Genomic DNA, 17,225 nt, shown 5'->3' with positions numbered 1-17,225 from the left:
TTGACTGCTGTTGGCATGTCCAAGGCCAGCCACCACCTGTATTTTGTCTGGGTTCACAGGGCATAAGTTACAAAGCAATCTGTAGAAGGCTGCTACTTATGCTTGGCTTGGAGGTGCCCAGGCAAGGCCCAGCTGTGAACCAAGGCTGGCTGGGGCAACTTAGAGAGAGGACGGGACTCACTGAAGCCACATGCTGCTTGTTTGAGAGAATTTAGGAAAGTATGAAGCATGGGCCAAAACAAGCCATTCATATGGAATAGCCACTGGAAACAGCTTGGGTGGCCTGAAAGTTTGATGGGGCAAGGCCTCAGGGAACCAGGGCTGGGAAAACAGTGTGAACCAGGTTGATTGTGTCTCAGATATTATGCTCACCTGCCAGCCCTGTGGCTCTGTGTGGGGAGGGCTAAGAAAAGGAACAATGGTGTCTGCTAGCACTTCTATCTGGGACAAAGCTGCCTTCTAGCTCTTGCCCTGATGACAGACAATTTAGTTTCTCCCTGAATGTCTCTGATGCTTTTCAATCTGCTGTCCCAATGCTGGAGCACAGAGGGTGTGAGTCCAAGTAAGTCTTTGCATGGGCCCTTTAAGAGGAACTTCCTGGGAATCCATCAGTTTCTGTCTTTCACAGCCTCAATCCCTGCTGGTTTTTACAGCCAGAAGTTATGGGGACTTATCTTCCTAACACTGGAACCCTAGGCTGGGGAGCCTAGTGTGGGGCTGGGTCCCCTCCTGAGATGTCCCTCCAGATTTTTATCTGCCACATGTGGGTGTGAAACCAGCCCATTCTGCATCTCCACCCCACCTACCAGTCTTGATGTGGATTCTTCTTAATTCCACAGTTGGTTTCTTCTTTAATTAATTCCATAGTCGTAGGACTTCCATTCTGATGGTTCTGAATGGTGGTGGTTCTAGTTTAGTTGTAACTTTGCATGTAGTTGAGCTGTTTTACCTATGTTGCCATCTTGACTGGAAGTCCAATTATTTTATATGTTTTTGAAAACTATCTCAGAAGGTTTTCATGCCAGCTCTCAACAAACAAAGCCCTCATCTTTGTGTGCACAGCATACCCAGACTGTTCCCAATGATTATGTAATGGGACTCTAAAGCAATTTTTCTGCCATCCAATACACACTGCAAAATGCCCACCATCAACTTCTCATTACTGAAGAATGCTTTCTTTCTTTTAATTGTGTAGCTTCTAAATTTGTGTCTAACAAAACTCTTAGGGTCTCATGATGCACATTGTATCTTTCTGTGGCAGTGGGAAGAATGTTCCCAAGCCCCTTATTCTGATAGAGGAGCAACTTCCAGATGGAATCTAAAGGGAAAGCAGATATCATCCACATGGCACCCCAACATTGGCTTCATCACCAACAAACACAATTTGGTTTTAACCAACTTAGGCTCATCTTCATCTACCAAGCTGGGAATGGGCCAGGATTAGTCAGTAGTACATGGAAGCAAACACAGACCCTCGAGACCCCATTCACATTGCTGCTTCTCAGCCTGTCATCATGGCCTTCCTTCTGGTTTCTGAATCATCACCCTAGGAAAAACTGCATGTGGTTTTGTGGGGTTTTTTGTATCATGTTGTCATTCTTCCAGGCTGCACTGAAGATACACAGGAATCCCTAATGTACAGGAAGCAATATATGTATTTGAAAACATTAGTAACTACTATAATGATTTAAATTAGAGATGAGGAAAAAGTGATTGCTTAAACTCAGAAAGTGACACAATTATTAACAAAACAATATACAAAAGTTAGATTGATCCAATAGCATTTGAACATAAATGTGTATTTATTCATTTTGTTTTACTTAAGACACCTGCATTGCGTACCTACAATGTGCGAAGCATGCTGGTGGTGTCTGGATGGCAGAAGAATGGCCTCCAAAAATGTCCACATCCTGGTCCCAAAGATGTCCATGTCTTGGTCCATGGAACCTGTGACTATGTCACCTAACCATGGTGAGGGGGATCAAGATCAAGACAGAATGACGTTTGCTCACCACCTGACCTGAAGGTAGTGAAGCATAAAGGAAGTAAAAGGCACTGTCTAAGCATGGATTTTCTGTTTCATCATTGTGGATCCTGTTGGGACCCAAAATAGTTAATGTAGAGACAGAATAGTTAGAAACTGCTCTTAACCAGGCCTGGGCCTGGCCTCCACTCCATTTCTCATCTGTTCACCCTTTGGTAGGAGGACTGTAGTGCCCTCCTCTTCCCTGAAGAAGAGTATTTACATTCTTGTTGATGATTACAACGAGGGGCAGAGTTCTTGTTGCAGAACCCACCTGGTCTCCAAGTGTGTGTGTGGCTCAATTGTCTAGAGAGGTGATGTGAACAGAGACAGATACTTCCTGGGAAATCCAGGTCTGCCTGTTGAACTATGCAGTGAATGGAAAGTCTTCCTGGGTTTGGGTTGTTTCTGGGGCTGTGGTGGAATTCCATCTTTCACTGCAGTTTTAAAAAAGTTATTTATTGATTGATTTTAGAGAGGAAAGGAGAGGGAGATAGAGAAAGAAAGAGAGGAGGTAACATCAATTCCACTTATTTATGTATTTTATTTAATTATATTTTATTGATTATGTTGTTACAGTATCTCAATTTTTTCCCCTTTGCTCCTCTCTGCCCAGTACCCCCCTTCCCTCCAAAAATCCCACCACCCCCTTAGTTCATGTCCATAGGTTGTGCATATAAGTTCTTTGGCTTCACCCTTTCCTATATTATTCATAACTTCCCTATGTCTATTTTGTACCAACCGATTATGCTTCTTAATCCCTGCACCATTTTCCCATTGCTCCCCTTTCCCCCTCTCAGCTGATAACCCTCCAAATGATCCCCATACCTATGATTCTGTTCCCACTCTGGTTTGCTTAGTTGGATTTTGTTTCTATTTTTTAGATTTAGTTGTTATTGTGAGTTTGTTGTCATTTTAATGTTCATAATTTTGATCTTCTTTTTCTTAAGTAAGTCCCTTTGACATTTCATATAATAATGGCTTGGTGATGATGAGTTCCTTAAGCTTGACCTTGTCTGGGAAGCACTTTATCTGCCCTTCCATTCTAAATGATAACTTTGCTGGATAGAGTAATCTTGGTTGTAAGTCCTTGCTTTTGATCACCTTGAATACTTCTTGTCTGCAAAGTTTCTTTTGAGAAATCAGCTGAAAGTCTTATAGGCACCCCCTTGTAGGTAACTCTCTGCTTTCCTCTTGCTGCTTTTAAGATTCTCTCTTTATCTTGAACCTTTGGCATTTTAATTATGATGTGTCTTGGTGTGGTCCTCTTTGGGTCTAGCTTGTTTAGGACTCTCTGTGCTTCCTTGTCTATTTCCTCTGCCAAATTTGGGGAGTTTTCCTTCATTATTTTCTTACATAAATTTTCAATTTCTTGCTCTTCCTCGTCTCCTTCTGGCACCCCTGTGGTTCAGGTGTTTGCATATTTAAAGTTGTCCCAGAGGCTCCTAAGCCTCTTTTCATTGTTTTCAATTCTTATTTCCTCATTCCATACTGGTTGACTGTTTTTTTTCTCTTTCTTATATTCCAAATCATTGATTTGAATCCCCGTTTCCTTCCCTTCACCACTGGTTTTGTGTGGATTTTCCTTTGTTTCATTTAGCATAGCTTTCACTTCTTCCCTTATGTGTTTGCCATACTTAAGGATAACTGTCAGGTCTGTGAGCATCTTTATCACCAGTGTGTTGAACTCTGCGTCTTTTGGCTTGGCTATCTCCTCATTTGTTAGGTTGGCTATCTCCTCATCGCTTAGTTCTCCCACTAGAACCTTGATCCATTCCCCCTTTTGGGCCATACTTTTCTGTCTCCTCAACTTGACGGGCTCCTGTGTTTGTTTGCTTCTGTGTCTTAGGTAGAGCTGTCGCACCTGTTATGTTGTAAGGAGCGACCTATTTCACCACGTTGTGGCACTGTATGTGGGGGAGGGGTCAGAGAGAGACAATGTCGCTTGCTCAGCACTCCCCCTTTTTCCAGGCACTTCTCCCACTTCCATATGGAACTGGTACCTCTCTAGCTGTTTCCCTGGCTGTTGTTCCCAGAGTGGGTGGGTCTGCGGACATTCTAGGACCATGGGGGCCCTTTAAACAAGCGGACTCTGCTGAGATACCAGCAGTTTTTCCCTCTGCCCCAACCTCCTCTGGTTTGCACAGTCAGAAGCAATGAGGCTTGATTTTCCCCATCACTGGGACTGTGAGCTGTGTGGTCTGGTGTGGTGCTTGCAGTGCTCCTCAGGTATCCGTCCAGACTTTTTCAAATGTGTGACTGCGCTTTCCACTGACCTGCTGCTGCCATCACCACATCGTGTCCTCTCCACCCTGGCTCTGCCTGCCTCTCCTACATGTCTGGATGAGTATTTCTTTATATCTCTGTTTGTTGGACTTCCATGCGGCTCGATTTTCTGGAACTTCTAGTTGTTTCTAGTTTTGAGGTAGTTGTATTCTTTCTTAGTTGTGGAGGGATACACAGCGTGTCTATCTTGGCCTCCATCTTGGCCAGAAGTCCTATTTATGTATTTATTGATTGATTCTTTCATGTGCCCTGGCCAGGGATCAAACCCACAACCTTGGCCAGGGCACTCTTAACCAACTGAGCTACGCAGACAGGGCCTTCACCACGTTTTTAACTGCTTCAAAGACTTTGTTAGACTAGGGAATGCCAGTCTGGGGCATTGTGGAAAACACGAAAGTAGGCACCATAGGAATATGCCCATTATGTTTTCAATTGTAAAACAACCCTATTTTCAAATCTAATTTGAAGTATGAATGACTGTGGGAGGACTCTTCTTCAGGACTCAGAACCAATAGATCTGGGTTGATCTAGCCAGTTGTGGGTGCAGTTAGCAACCCTTCTAAATTCCGTTGGTGGCCTTTTTTTTTTTTTTTGCACTCTTGTCAGCCACCTAGCCTCCCCTAGCCACCTAGACTCTGGCTGACAAGGTTCCCACATATCCTTGAACTGCTCCAGAACATGCTCTCCAGGAAATGGTGACGCACATCCTGGCCTTGAGAAAGATGCGAACTCCTGCACATCAGCCCTCATGTGAACCTGGAGGACCTAATTATCACAGGACCTGTTCCCTCAACCTAATTGTAAAAGGACTGAGTTCCCTCAGCGCTCAGGGCTGAAAAACCTAACTCTGACACTCCTGCTGGACTTTTAAGAGGTGCTCAGAGTGGGCTGAATGTGAGAGAGGGGCTCCCCATTCTTCAGGGTCCCTCCAACCACCCTTCAGGGCTAGCATGTGCCCTGTGGTCAGTGGAGAGGACCACAGCTCATGCAGCCTGGCCCCTGTGCCCTGAAGCAGCTCTCCCACCCTGTGGAACATTCTCCACACTCTTAGTTTCCCCTTCAGCTCCTTCCTGCAGTGAGAGGTACTGACAACTCAGTGTCATTACAGGGACACGCCTCCTGTGGGCATGGAATGCTGGCTGATCTGATAGAGGAGGAGTAAGGCATTGCCAGCATTTAGGCTACTGCTCCCAGGAAGGTGGAAGAAACAATTCTGTGACACGACAGAGGCCTCTTCATGACGTGGAAGGAGTGGAGGCCAGAGCCAAGGATGGAAATCCATGCTCTTCTGGAGTGAGCCTGACCTTTTCTGCTTGTTGGCTCCGTGTCAATACATAGCCCAGAGGATGGGCATGGGGGTGGGGAGTGTGTGCCCAACTCAACCAACTCGGTGGTGATTAAGCACCTCCTATGCACTCACTTCCAATATGCCACACTATTTACATGTCCCCACCAATGGTACTTCTCATTTTTCACATCTGATACCTGTTAGTTAAATTTTAAAAATGAGAGATAACAGGTTTTTAAAATCAAAAGTGTGTCATAGGGTGAGATATATACCTAAGTCCAAGAATTGAGAGAAAATATGATAAACAGGGAAGTTACAGGCAAAGCACAAAGGGCTGTCTCCAGAGGAGGAGGCTCAGTTGGGAGATGAGAGATGGTTCCCCAGGGGGTCGCTGGTGATCACCACCTGAGCACTTTATTTATATTTTAAAATCCTCACCCAAGGAGAGATAGAAAAGGAAAGAGAGAGAGAGAGAAACATTGATGAGAGCAAGAAATGTCAAGCAGGTGCCTCTTGTACAGCCCCTGACCAGGGATCAAACCTGTAACCTAGGCATGTGCCCTGACCAGTTATTGAACCCACACCCTTTTGGTGTATGGGATGATGTTCCAACCAACTGAACCACCCAGCCAGGGCCCACCTGGGCATTTTAAATGCAGATGTCTGGCCTCCCCCAGCACAATCAAATCAGTTTTCTGGGGGTGGATCTAGGCAGTTTTGTGAAGCTTCTCAGAGGTGTGAACAAAACTGGGGCTACCTGGCAGGCTGACAGACTGAAGGCAACCACACAGGATGTTTCAGTCGTAAAAATTCCTATGTGGGCAGGTTCAGGTGGGAAGTGCCAGCCTAAGCCCTATGTGATAAATTAATCTCTACCTTGAGCAGCCCTGTCCAGTTTTTTGTGTGCATCTGGAATAATATACTTAAAATGTCAGAACAATCTCTCTCCAGACCTGCAGAGATAAATAAGGGCAAGGCAACCGCAACAGTCCTCATCATTGGAACCTGCATACAGGTACCTCTATAAACTATGCGTAGGGAATGTGAACAACCTGTATCTACCACTGTAAAAGAAGTATGTGTCTATGCATTTTAATTTTTGTCCAATTCTAGAGATTTTCTCACTTTACTCTCTCCCTAATGTGCCACCAACGATTTCATGTAACCCCTTCATACCCTCTTACATCTTCTCCTTTGAGTCTAAATGCATGAAATAAATTACAAAACTACTCTTCTCTGGAGAATTTTCTCAATCCTTTGAGATTTTGCTTCTGGGACTGGCCCCTACACCTTGGTGCAAATAAACTCTTTAAATATTTCTTCAGGTTTGTAATTTCCTTCCCACACCCCAGGCCAGCACAGATCACACGCAGGATTGGGATGGTTTGGAGACTCCTCCCATGCACATTTGCTCCTTGGAGGCAGGGACAATAATTGATTCACACCATCCAGCCTTGTGATTTGTATCAATCAAAAAATGTTTGTTGATGGAACGTGGGAGTGAATGACTGATGAGCCAACTAAGAAGGCAGCGTGTCAAGAGTTGACTTATTCTGATAGTCATGCCAGCATAATCAGCTGTTATTGTGCTGGATAACAATTATGCATAGCTGGTGCCAGTCTCGTCAGCTGCCTTTCCCTGCTTAATGTATCCTGTAGGTACCCATCACCCAAAGACACAAATGCTGTCCTTCATCACGCAGGGCCCCTACTTGGTCCTAGGGCCTTGGTAGATTTTTGGATTAGAAACTGGGAAACAATGCTGCGGGTCACACACTTACTGGGGTGGGTTGGGAAGAAAAGGAGCAGATGGTACTACTGTCTCTGTCAGATATTGGGGTAAGGGCTGAGGGTACAGACAAGAGCCTGTGTTCTTCTAACCCTGCAGGTTATCCCAGAAATTATTCTCTAAACCTACTTAGAGGAGGTCGAGCTTCAGGCCCAATAGGCCATTGCCTCCCACCATACTGTTCCCAAACACACAGGTGATGGTGTTTCTCCTTATGCAACTAACACATATGCTGTGAACACTTCTATCAAAGGGTAGACGTGAATCTCATAGGAGCCTTAAGGATGGGTGAGGTGGGGTCAGCCACCAGGGGGCAGAAAGGCAGGCTGGAGACTTTAGGGCAAACTTAGAAACCCATTGTGAATCACTCAGACTGCATTCCTTCTCTTCTCCTTCTGCCTACTTGCTACTGTTTACCTTCTTACTGACGTTTCTATCTAGGAACTGTTCAAGAAGACTCAGGAAAGTGAAACTCCAGACTTCACTTTGCTTTATCTTTCCATCTGTCCATCTGATGTTCTGACTTAGTGACAGAAGCCCTTCTGGAGCTAAAGGGCTGGATTGGACCCAGATCCCCCCTCAAACAACTTAGATGAGTTATTTGCTTCTCTGTACCTCAATTTTCTCTTCATGAAATTGGATATGATAGTAATGGTGGAAGGAAGCATAATGGCAACCAAAGATGTCCACATCCTAATCCTTGGAACATGGAATGTTTTCTTCCGTTGCAAGGAGGGCTTTGTAGATGTGATTACAATTATATAGAACCTTGAGCCCTGACCATCGTAGCTCAGTTGGTTAGGTGTCATCCCGCTAAGCAAAAGGTTGCCTGTTTAATTCCTGATCAGGGCACATGCCTGGGTTGCAGGCCAGAACCCACTTGGGGCACATGCGAGAGGCTACCAATCGCTGTTTCTCTCACACATTGATGTTTCTCTACCTCTCTTTCTCCCTCCCTTCCCCCTCTCTAAAAACAAATAAATAAAATCTTCAAAAGAAAAAAATATTATATAGGACCTTGAGATGAGATTATTTCTAACTATCTGGGCCCAGTCTAATTACGAATCCTTAAAAGTGGGGAATTGTTCCTAACTGTGATCTGAGAGATAAATGTGACCATGAAGGTAAGGTCAGAGAGATGAGATGTGAGCGGTGAGGATGGAGGGTGAGGACAGGAGCCAAGGAATGTGGATGCCTCTAGAAGCTGGAAAAGGCCAGGAACAGATCTTCTCCTAGAACCTGCAGAAGGGAAGGAACCAGTCATGCCAACACGTGGATTTTAGCCTAGGAGACTCACTTAGTGCTGCTGACCTGCAGAACTGTAAGATATGAAATTTGAATCCTTTTAAGCCTCTAAGGTCATGGTAGTTTGTTGCAACAGCCACAGGGAAACATACATCTTTCTCATAGGGCTCTTCTAGTAGATGAGGTTGCACGTGCCACGTAAGCACTAAGTGTTTCACATGCACGCATGCATGCACACACCCCTGGACAAATATGGATTCTCAGTCTCGGCACTGCTGACATTTTGGGCCATTACCTCCTTATTGGGGGCTGTTCTGTGCACTGCAGGATGCTTAGCAGTGTCCATGGTCTCTACCCACTAGATGCCGGTAGCATTAACCTCTCCACCCCAAATGTGGCAACCAAAACTGCCTCCAGACATTGCCAGGTGTCTCCTAGCAGGCAAAGTCACCCACAGCTGAGAACCACTAATATATATGTTAGCTATTGTTACTTACAACACCAACAACATGCTAGACACTATGCTTGGTGATTTAATTTCCTTTGCTAACCCCCATGATTTAAATAAGAATGTGTCAGGAGAGTTCACAATTATAAATGTAATTGTACATTCATAGAATTCAGTACTGTGAACCAGTATGGCTGCAAAATAAGTTGTGACCTCCAGGTCCAATTATAAACCCAGGACAATACCTGTGCTTTGTATTCCCATATACTTCACAGTACCTAGAATAATGCTGGGTCCATAAAATAACTGAACCCTAGAGCTGGAAAGGGTCTTTCTGATGATACTGTCCTACTGTGAAAAACAAACACCAGATACTGAATGAAAGAGTGGGTGTGTGGATGGATGGATGTATGGACTAATGGATAGATGAATGAATAAGATATCTAACAGCCTAAAATGAGGTTTAGAGATATTTGTGTGATTTTTCTTTTGTTCTATTTTTTATTTTTTAAGTATTTTATTGATTATGTTTATACAGTATCACAATTTTCCCCCCTTTGCTCCCCTCTGCCCAGTACCCCGCTTCCCTCCAGCAATCCAATCCCCCTTAGTTCATGTCCATGGGTTGTGCATATAAATTCTTTGGCTTCACCCTTTCCTATATTATTCATAACTTCCCTATGTCTATTTTGTACCAACCGATTATGTTTCTTAATCCCTGCACCATTTTCCCATTGCTCCCCTTTCCCCCTCTCAGCTGATAACCCTCCAAATGATCCCCATACCTATGATTCTGTTCCTACTCTGGTTTACTTAGTTGGATTTTGTTTCTATTTTTTAGATTCAGTTGTTGATAATTGTGAGTTTGTTGTCATTTTAATATTCATAATTTTGATCTTCTTTTTCTTATATAATTCCCTTTGACATTTCATATAATAATGGCTTGGTGATGATGAGTTCCTTAAGCTTTATCTTGTCTGGGAAGCACTTTATCTGCCCTTCCATTCTAAATGATAGCTTTGCTGGATAGAGTAATCTTGGTTGTAAGTCCTTGCTTTTGATCACCTTGAATACTTCTTGTCTGCAAAGTTTCTTTTGAGAAATCAGCTGAAAGTCTTATAGGCACCCCCTTGTAGGTAACTCTCTGCTTTTCTCTTGCTGCTTTTGAGATTCTCTCTTTATCTTGAAACTTTTTCATTTTAATTATGATGTGTCTTGGTGTGGTCCTTTTTGGGTCTAGCTTGTTTGGGACTCTCTGTGCTTCCTTGTCTATTTCCTCTGCCAAATTTGGGGAGTTTTCCTTCATTATTTTCTTACATAAATTTTCAATTTCTTGCTCTTCCTCGTCTCCTTCTGGCACTCCTATGGTTCAGATGTTTGCATGTTTAAAGTTGTCCCAGAGGCTCCTAAGCCTCTTTTCATTGTTTTCAATTCCTGTTTCCTTATTCTGTACTGGTTGACTGTTTTTTTCTTTCTTATGTTCCATATCATTGATTTGAATCCCGGTTTCCTTCCCTTCACCACTGGTTTTGTGTGGATTTTCCTTTGTTTCATTTAGCATAGCTTTCACTTCTTCCCTTATGTGTTTGCCATACTTAAGGATAACTGTCAGGTCTGTGAGCATCTTTATCACCAGTGTTTTGAACTCTGCATCTGCTAGGTTAGCTATCTCCTCATTTGTTAGGTTGGCTATCTCCTTGTCACTTAGTTCTCCCACTGGAACCTTAATCCATTCCCCCTTTTGGGCCATACTTTTCTGACTCCTCAACTTGACAGGCCCCTGTGTTTGTTTGCCTCCATGTCTTAGGTAGAGCTGTTGCATCTGTTACATTGTAAGGGGCGGAGCCTCAGGGATTTGTCAGTACAGGGCGACCCATTTCACCACGTTGTGGCACTGTGTGTGGGGGGGGGATCAGAGAGGGAACAATGCCGCTTGCTCAGCACTCCCCCCTTTTCCAGGCACTTCTTCCACTTTCATATGGGACTGGCGCCTCTCTAGCTGTTTCCCTGGCCATTGTTCCCAGAGTGGGTGGGTCTGCGGACATTCTAGGACTATGGGGGCCCTTTAAACAAGCGGACTCTGCTGAGATACCAGCAGTTTCTTCCTCTGCCCCAACCCCCATTGGTTTGCACAGTCAGAAGCAATGAGGCTTGGTTTTTCCCCAGCACTGGGACTGTGAGCTGTGTGGTCTGGTCAGGAGCTGGTAACGCTCCCCAGGTGTTCCTCCCGACTTTTTAAAATGTGTGACTGCTCTTTCCACCAGCCTGCTGCTGCCACCACACTGTGTCCTCTCCAGCCCAGCTCCGCCCCTCCTACCTGTCAGGATGAGTATTTCTTCTTTATATCTTTGCTTGTTGGACTTCCATGCAGCTCGATTTTCTGGAACTTTTGGTTGTCTCTAGTTTTGAGGTAGTTGTAGTCCTTCTTAATTGTGGAGGGAGACACAGTGTGTCTGTCTAGGCCTCCATCTTGGCCGGAAGTCCTGTGTGATTTTTCATCTATAATTTCAGTTTTTTCATCAGAGTTCAATCTTTCTCTCTCTTATCCTCTCTGTGTACAAGCTGTAGATAATAGAAAAGTTTGCTATGATTCTAAACATAACAGAGGTCTCACATGAGTCAAATATTGATTTTTGAGATCTGTCCATGGTATAAGACCAGAACATCTAAGGGGTCAATATATAAAACTCTGTGGTATCATGTATCCTTTGATCTTATTGAGTATCTCACCAGCAGAGCCTGGGATTGCACAGGTCCATCCAGACCCCCAAAGTGGAGCATGATGGGGATTCCACAGTATTCCTGGTGTAGCACAGATTCACCGATAACTCATCTGTTTAACCAAATATGGTGACAACAGGATGGGGGGATCGAGAAACTTCGGGTGGTTCAGGACTAATTCATAGGTTTAATATACTGAAAGAAATAATTTTCAGAAATATTGTCCTTAAAATACAAAATGATGAGGATTTTTAAAACAGTGGAAATGGAATTGTTAATAGTAAAGCACGAGAGAACCAAACAATCTGATTTTCCTAATTTCTGTTACTTTTGTGTTGTTGTTACCACTCCTCTGGCCCCACCCCTTCCTATTCCTAAATTGGATCTATAATAACTCTCAGGTTGAGAGATTCATTACTATAATTCCCCTGAAGCATCACTGTAAATAGTGCCCTCCCCAGAAAGCACAAATGTTTTAAAAAGTTCTGTGTCTAAGCCCTGGGCCTCCCATGAGGCCATCACCACCCCCACGGACAGGGCACTCTGTTGCTACAGATTTCCATTGTCTGTGGGTGCAGCCATCTCCCAATGAATATTTGCCAAGTAAATGAACTAATTGCTTAGTACTTACACTGTGAGAATAGGAGTTCAACTATGGCTACTATAGAAGTGAAGGTGGAGGAACAATAGAAGCTTGAATGTGAGGAGAGAGCAAACATTTCTATTGAACACCTGTATTATATGTAAGGACACACAGTAGACATATGAACACATGTATTAAATGCAAAGCCATACTAGACATTTGTCAGAAAACTAAATGGAGTTACTTAATAAAGGCACCAAAACAAAGTAAAAATAAATGCACAGTAATGTTCTCTTTTAATCTTTTATTTAAACATCATTTAAATGCAGGTATTGTGTTTGATCAGTTTCCATGTTTATCATGGAGAAACCTGAAGCCCAGAGTTGACACAAGACACTCCAAATAGCTAGTTAATGGCAAACTGCAACTGGAACCCATGTCTCTTCACAGCCAGGTCAGAACTTTTTAACTTAAATCCTCCAGAGTGGGTACTTATTCTCTCCTGGTGCAGGGTAACCTGAGGAAGGAGGTCAGGGAGTAGTGGTGACTCACTGGGCCACAGGGCTTCCTGTTCTCCAGTATCGGAGGAGTCTCCTTCTGGTTCATTAGAATCATCTGAGTGATTCAAGCTTCCTGTTCCATTTATAGTCTGGCTATTGGTTGAGCTTGCTGTGGCTGTGCTTCTCTCCAAGGCTCTGGTATCAGGGCTGGCTCCCCTGGGGTCATGGAGCAGGATTTCCATTCCTGACTTATAACAGAGCCCAGTGATGAGGGGCAGGTGGCTCAGAGCCAAAGCTTCCAACTGAGAGGCATTCATTCAATATGTTCACTTAACACTAACATGCCAAGCACTGTCGCAGGCTCTAGGGACAGAAGAGTAAGCGAAACAGACAGAACCCTCGTCTCACAGAGTCACACTGCAGTGAGGGACATGTCAGATAGTCATCACTGCTGAGGAGAGGAAATACAGAGCAGGAAGGGGAGCAGGGGCCATGATCAAGGAGGGCCCCATACACAAATGATGTTTGAGCAAAGACCTGACATGGAGGAGGGTGCAAACCACATGGATACTGAGGGGCTGGTTTCAACAGACAGCACAAGTGAGGCACATGCCTGTGAACTGGGGAGTCTGGGGCTGGAACAGTGGGCTGGGAAATTCACACAGCCCCAGTGTGATGGGAAACCCTGCAGGGCTTAGGAAAAGTGACCTGACCTGGATCCTGTTTCACAGGGATCCTCTGGCTGCCATGTCGAGAGGAGAGGTAGGCAGAAGCCTGGAGCTTGACTGAACACAGTGGCAGTGACTGGCAGGAAGGTGAGTGCAAACACATGCAGGGTACCATGTCTGTGGCACCTAGAACCACAGCTCTGCAGACATGCAGCAGACAGAGCAGGCCTGGGATGATGAGCTAGTGCCTGTGGCCGGAAGGGAGAGTGTTTCAGTGCCCTTGTCATGCTTTAGTTCTCAAGGTGAATGGAAAGTACACAGGTGTTGTTCTACTTTAAAATGCTCAAAATCCCTTCTGAAAGGGAAAGGGAAAATAAGGAATCAAAGCCCATGGAGGTGAGATGATTTTGTCCTGGGCCTCACTCCAGGAAGTGTTGCCAGTGTTCCCCAACCCCATCACAAGATCTCCTAACATTCTTGTATTTCATGGAAATCTGAATAATTTGCTTTTTTCAGTCCAAGGGAATAAAGTGTGAAATGCATGCCATGGACAATGGGCCTGCTCTGTGGAGTCTAGGTAATGTAAACTGAGGGGGCTGACACCTCTTTACCTAGAGATGGGGTCCTCGACTCCTCTTTACACCCCCTAAAAGCAAAGATTCTCATGCTCATGGGTGCCATCAGGAAGCCATGCTACTGTCTAGTTGGCACAACGTATAACAAGGAATCCTCACAAAACGTGGAAAAGCTCTCAGTGCTGCTTAAAAAGCCCAGCTGGATTTCTCTTCCAGCATCCCCTTCTGCTCACTAGCTAACTGGCCTTCATGTGCAACTGAGCCTCGAGTGCTGATTCCCCTCAGAGAGCCCTCATGGATTGAGTCTAGACTCTGATCCAGTAGGAGCTCTGTGGCCAGTCTGCCAAGTGCCCACAGGCTGCTGGTCTTATCAGCTCAGCTCCCTACCTCTCATCCGTAGTCAGGAGTACTGAAAACAAGATCAGAATCCTCATAGAATCCGTACTTCATGCACTCAGCAGACCCTGTGGCACACCCACTATTTTCCAGGAACTCCTTTGCACCAGGAATATAAATAGGTATACAAATTACTGTGTGATTGAAGAGCTCACAGTCTGATAAACAATTTTATAATATTATTTCCTTTTTCTGAATATGAAATACATGCACTTATTATAGAAATAAAGAAAATAAGAAAACTAAAATCATTCATAATGTCAACACCTACAGGCAACCATTGCTAAAATTTTAATTGTATCTTACTCTGCATTTCGACAATTCTAGTCATTTTTCTTTCTTGTTCACCAGTTATCATTCATTCTGCTCAGCAGTTTCTCTGGTTTTCAGCAGAAGAAGCAAATATGTTAATAGGATAGGTGGTTCCTCTCTTCGTCAGGGACCTTACCCCTGCCCCTGCCTCCATTTGTTGGTGTGGCTTATTTTCAACTGTACAGAGACTGTGAGAATTTACCAGCTGTGAAATGTTCACAGCCTCTCCATGCATATCAGACTTACATAAGTCCCTTCCATTAAGTTTGACATCCTAGAGGGTACTCTGTGGCATAATCACAAGACTTCCCAGGACAAATAGAGTCTAAAAAAATTTCAGTCTTCCACTATGGAGTAAATTGACCACTGTCACAATTGGCCAGCATGGTCTGTGACTCCGGATCATGGGAGGAATGGCCAAACCCTTCCCTGGAGGTTGGCACTGGGCAGCAGGGAGGTCTACTAGGGAGAAGAGTTCCTCTCAGGGGGTTATACTGATGAGGTCAGGTGTTCATTATTTTGTGAGAAAAATTTATATTTTAAATATATAAAATGTTTTCTATATTACTAGGATTTTTACATTTAACTTATCAAACTAACACATCTTCATATTTCCTCACCAGGAAACTGAAGAATTTAGGACCAATTATGAAATCAAGCTATTTTATGACAATATCATTGGGCCTAAAACACCTTAAAGTAAAGTTTGTTCCTTCCTTCTCTTTTATCAGTCAATTATGTAATTAAATGCTCTAATTTTTGACAACAATGTGCAAAAAGGTCTTATGATCACCACATTTTGGGACATGCGTCTCCCTACTTATTCTTCTATGTCAAAGGCTGCCTCTTCTTTATTTTGAACATAGGTGACAGATCTTAACTTATAAGCCAGTCAACATCCGACCCATTAAGCAACACTCATGCCTCAGCTGTGGAAGACATTACCCCATGCCAGGGTGGATAAGAATCCTCACCCTGTGAAATGTAAGGAACAGGGATGTTATTGAACCCATGGCCAGCATTACAGAGAGAAGACGGACTGAAAGAATTTAGCACTTTTCAGTAAAATCATATAAAACAAACACAAGTGGATTGAGCGTCGGCCTGCGAGCTAAGTGTCGCTGGTTCGATCTTCCAGTCAGGGCACATCAGAGAAGGAAAACTCTGATTCCAAAAAACCTCCGCTGCCTTGTGGCATACCTCTTCAGGGGAAAGGCTAAGGGAGTAAACCCTGACAGAAAATCCGGAGCCGGAGTCCCTAAGGCGGTTTGACGTTGTAGTCAACACCGGCAACTCCTGCGGCGCACCTGAAGCCAAGCTGTATTGACTCCGTCTTTCCCTTGGACCCTTCAGCTGCGAAGAGAGGGGGGGTCTGCTGCATGGGCAACAGCAGACCCTCCATATCACCCTGCCCAGGCTCTGTAGCTTCAGCTTCACTGGACAGGACACTCCAGCGTCATCGCAAGATGTCGATTCAACACGGGAGGAGACAGATACCGTGTCACTCCCGAGTTGGACTGCACAGCCATTCTCGGCGGTGCAGATAGACTCTTAAGAAGCTACACCATCGTCTCTCGAGACGGATGGCTGCCGACGATACCTGTGAGAGTCTAAGTGGGAAGCATGCTATTCACTGAGGCACTGACTTGATTTAGGCAATGTCAGCCTGGACTTGATGTGGGACTCCCCTGCTCCCCTGGGGGGTTGTCTGGGCTTCCTCTTCCCTCAGAAGTTTCCAAGAGAATTGAGCCTCTTCATCCACTGGGCCCACCCTAACAAGGACAGGAATTTAGAGTGTCACCAAGAGTCCTGGTGACTTTGTTCAATTAGTGCTGAAAGAAATCAAGTTGCTGGAGACATTGGTATGGTAATTTATGGATACCATCCCCAGCCAGAATAAATTATCTTCTTAAAGGGTTGACTGGCATTGAACCAGTAGTTAGTTGGCTATCCAGTGTCACTTAAACACGGACTCCAATTTCAACAGGGGAAATATGATACAGATATTCATGGTCTTCTACATCTGGAGCATCTATTCATAGCCTGTATCACATAACTCTTTTACATAGTGTTGTCATTGTGATTTGAGCATCCACAGTGCTGTGGAATGACAGCAGGGGCTTCACCTGCATCATTGTGTTGTCTTCTCATTGGTGAGGTCCACAGGCAGAAGGAGGATGACCATGGTGATTACCCTGGAGGAACCAATAATCATTTCTAGCCATTCTAGTCATTCTTCTTTTTTTTAACCCTCATCCAAGGACTTGTTTATTGATTTTAGAAAGAGAGGAAGGAAGGAAGGAAGGGAAGGGAAGGGGTAGGGGAAAGAGAAGAGACAACGATTAATTGCCTCCTTTACATGTGCTGACCAGGGATTGGGGATTGAACCTG

The sequence above is a fragment of the Furipterus horrens genome, unplaced genomic scaffold, assembly GCF_987537825.1.
Source record: "Furipterus horrens unplaced genomic scaffold, mFurHor1.1.pri manual_scaffold_2, whole genome shotgun sequence".
Lineage (NCBI taxonomy): Eukaryota > Metazoa > Chordata > Mammalia > Chiroptera > Furipteridae > Furipterus > Furipterus horrens.
Note: the sequence above shows the minus strand (reverse complement) of the source record.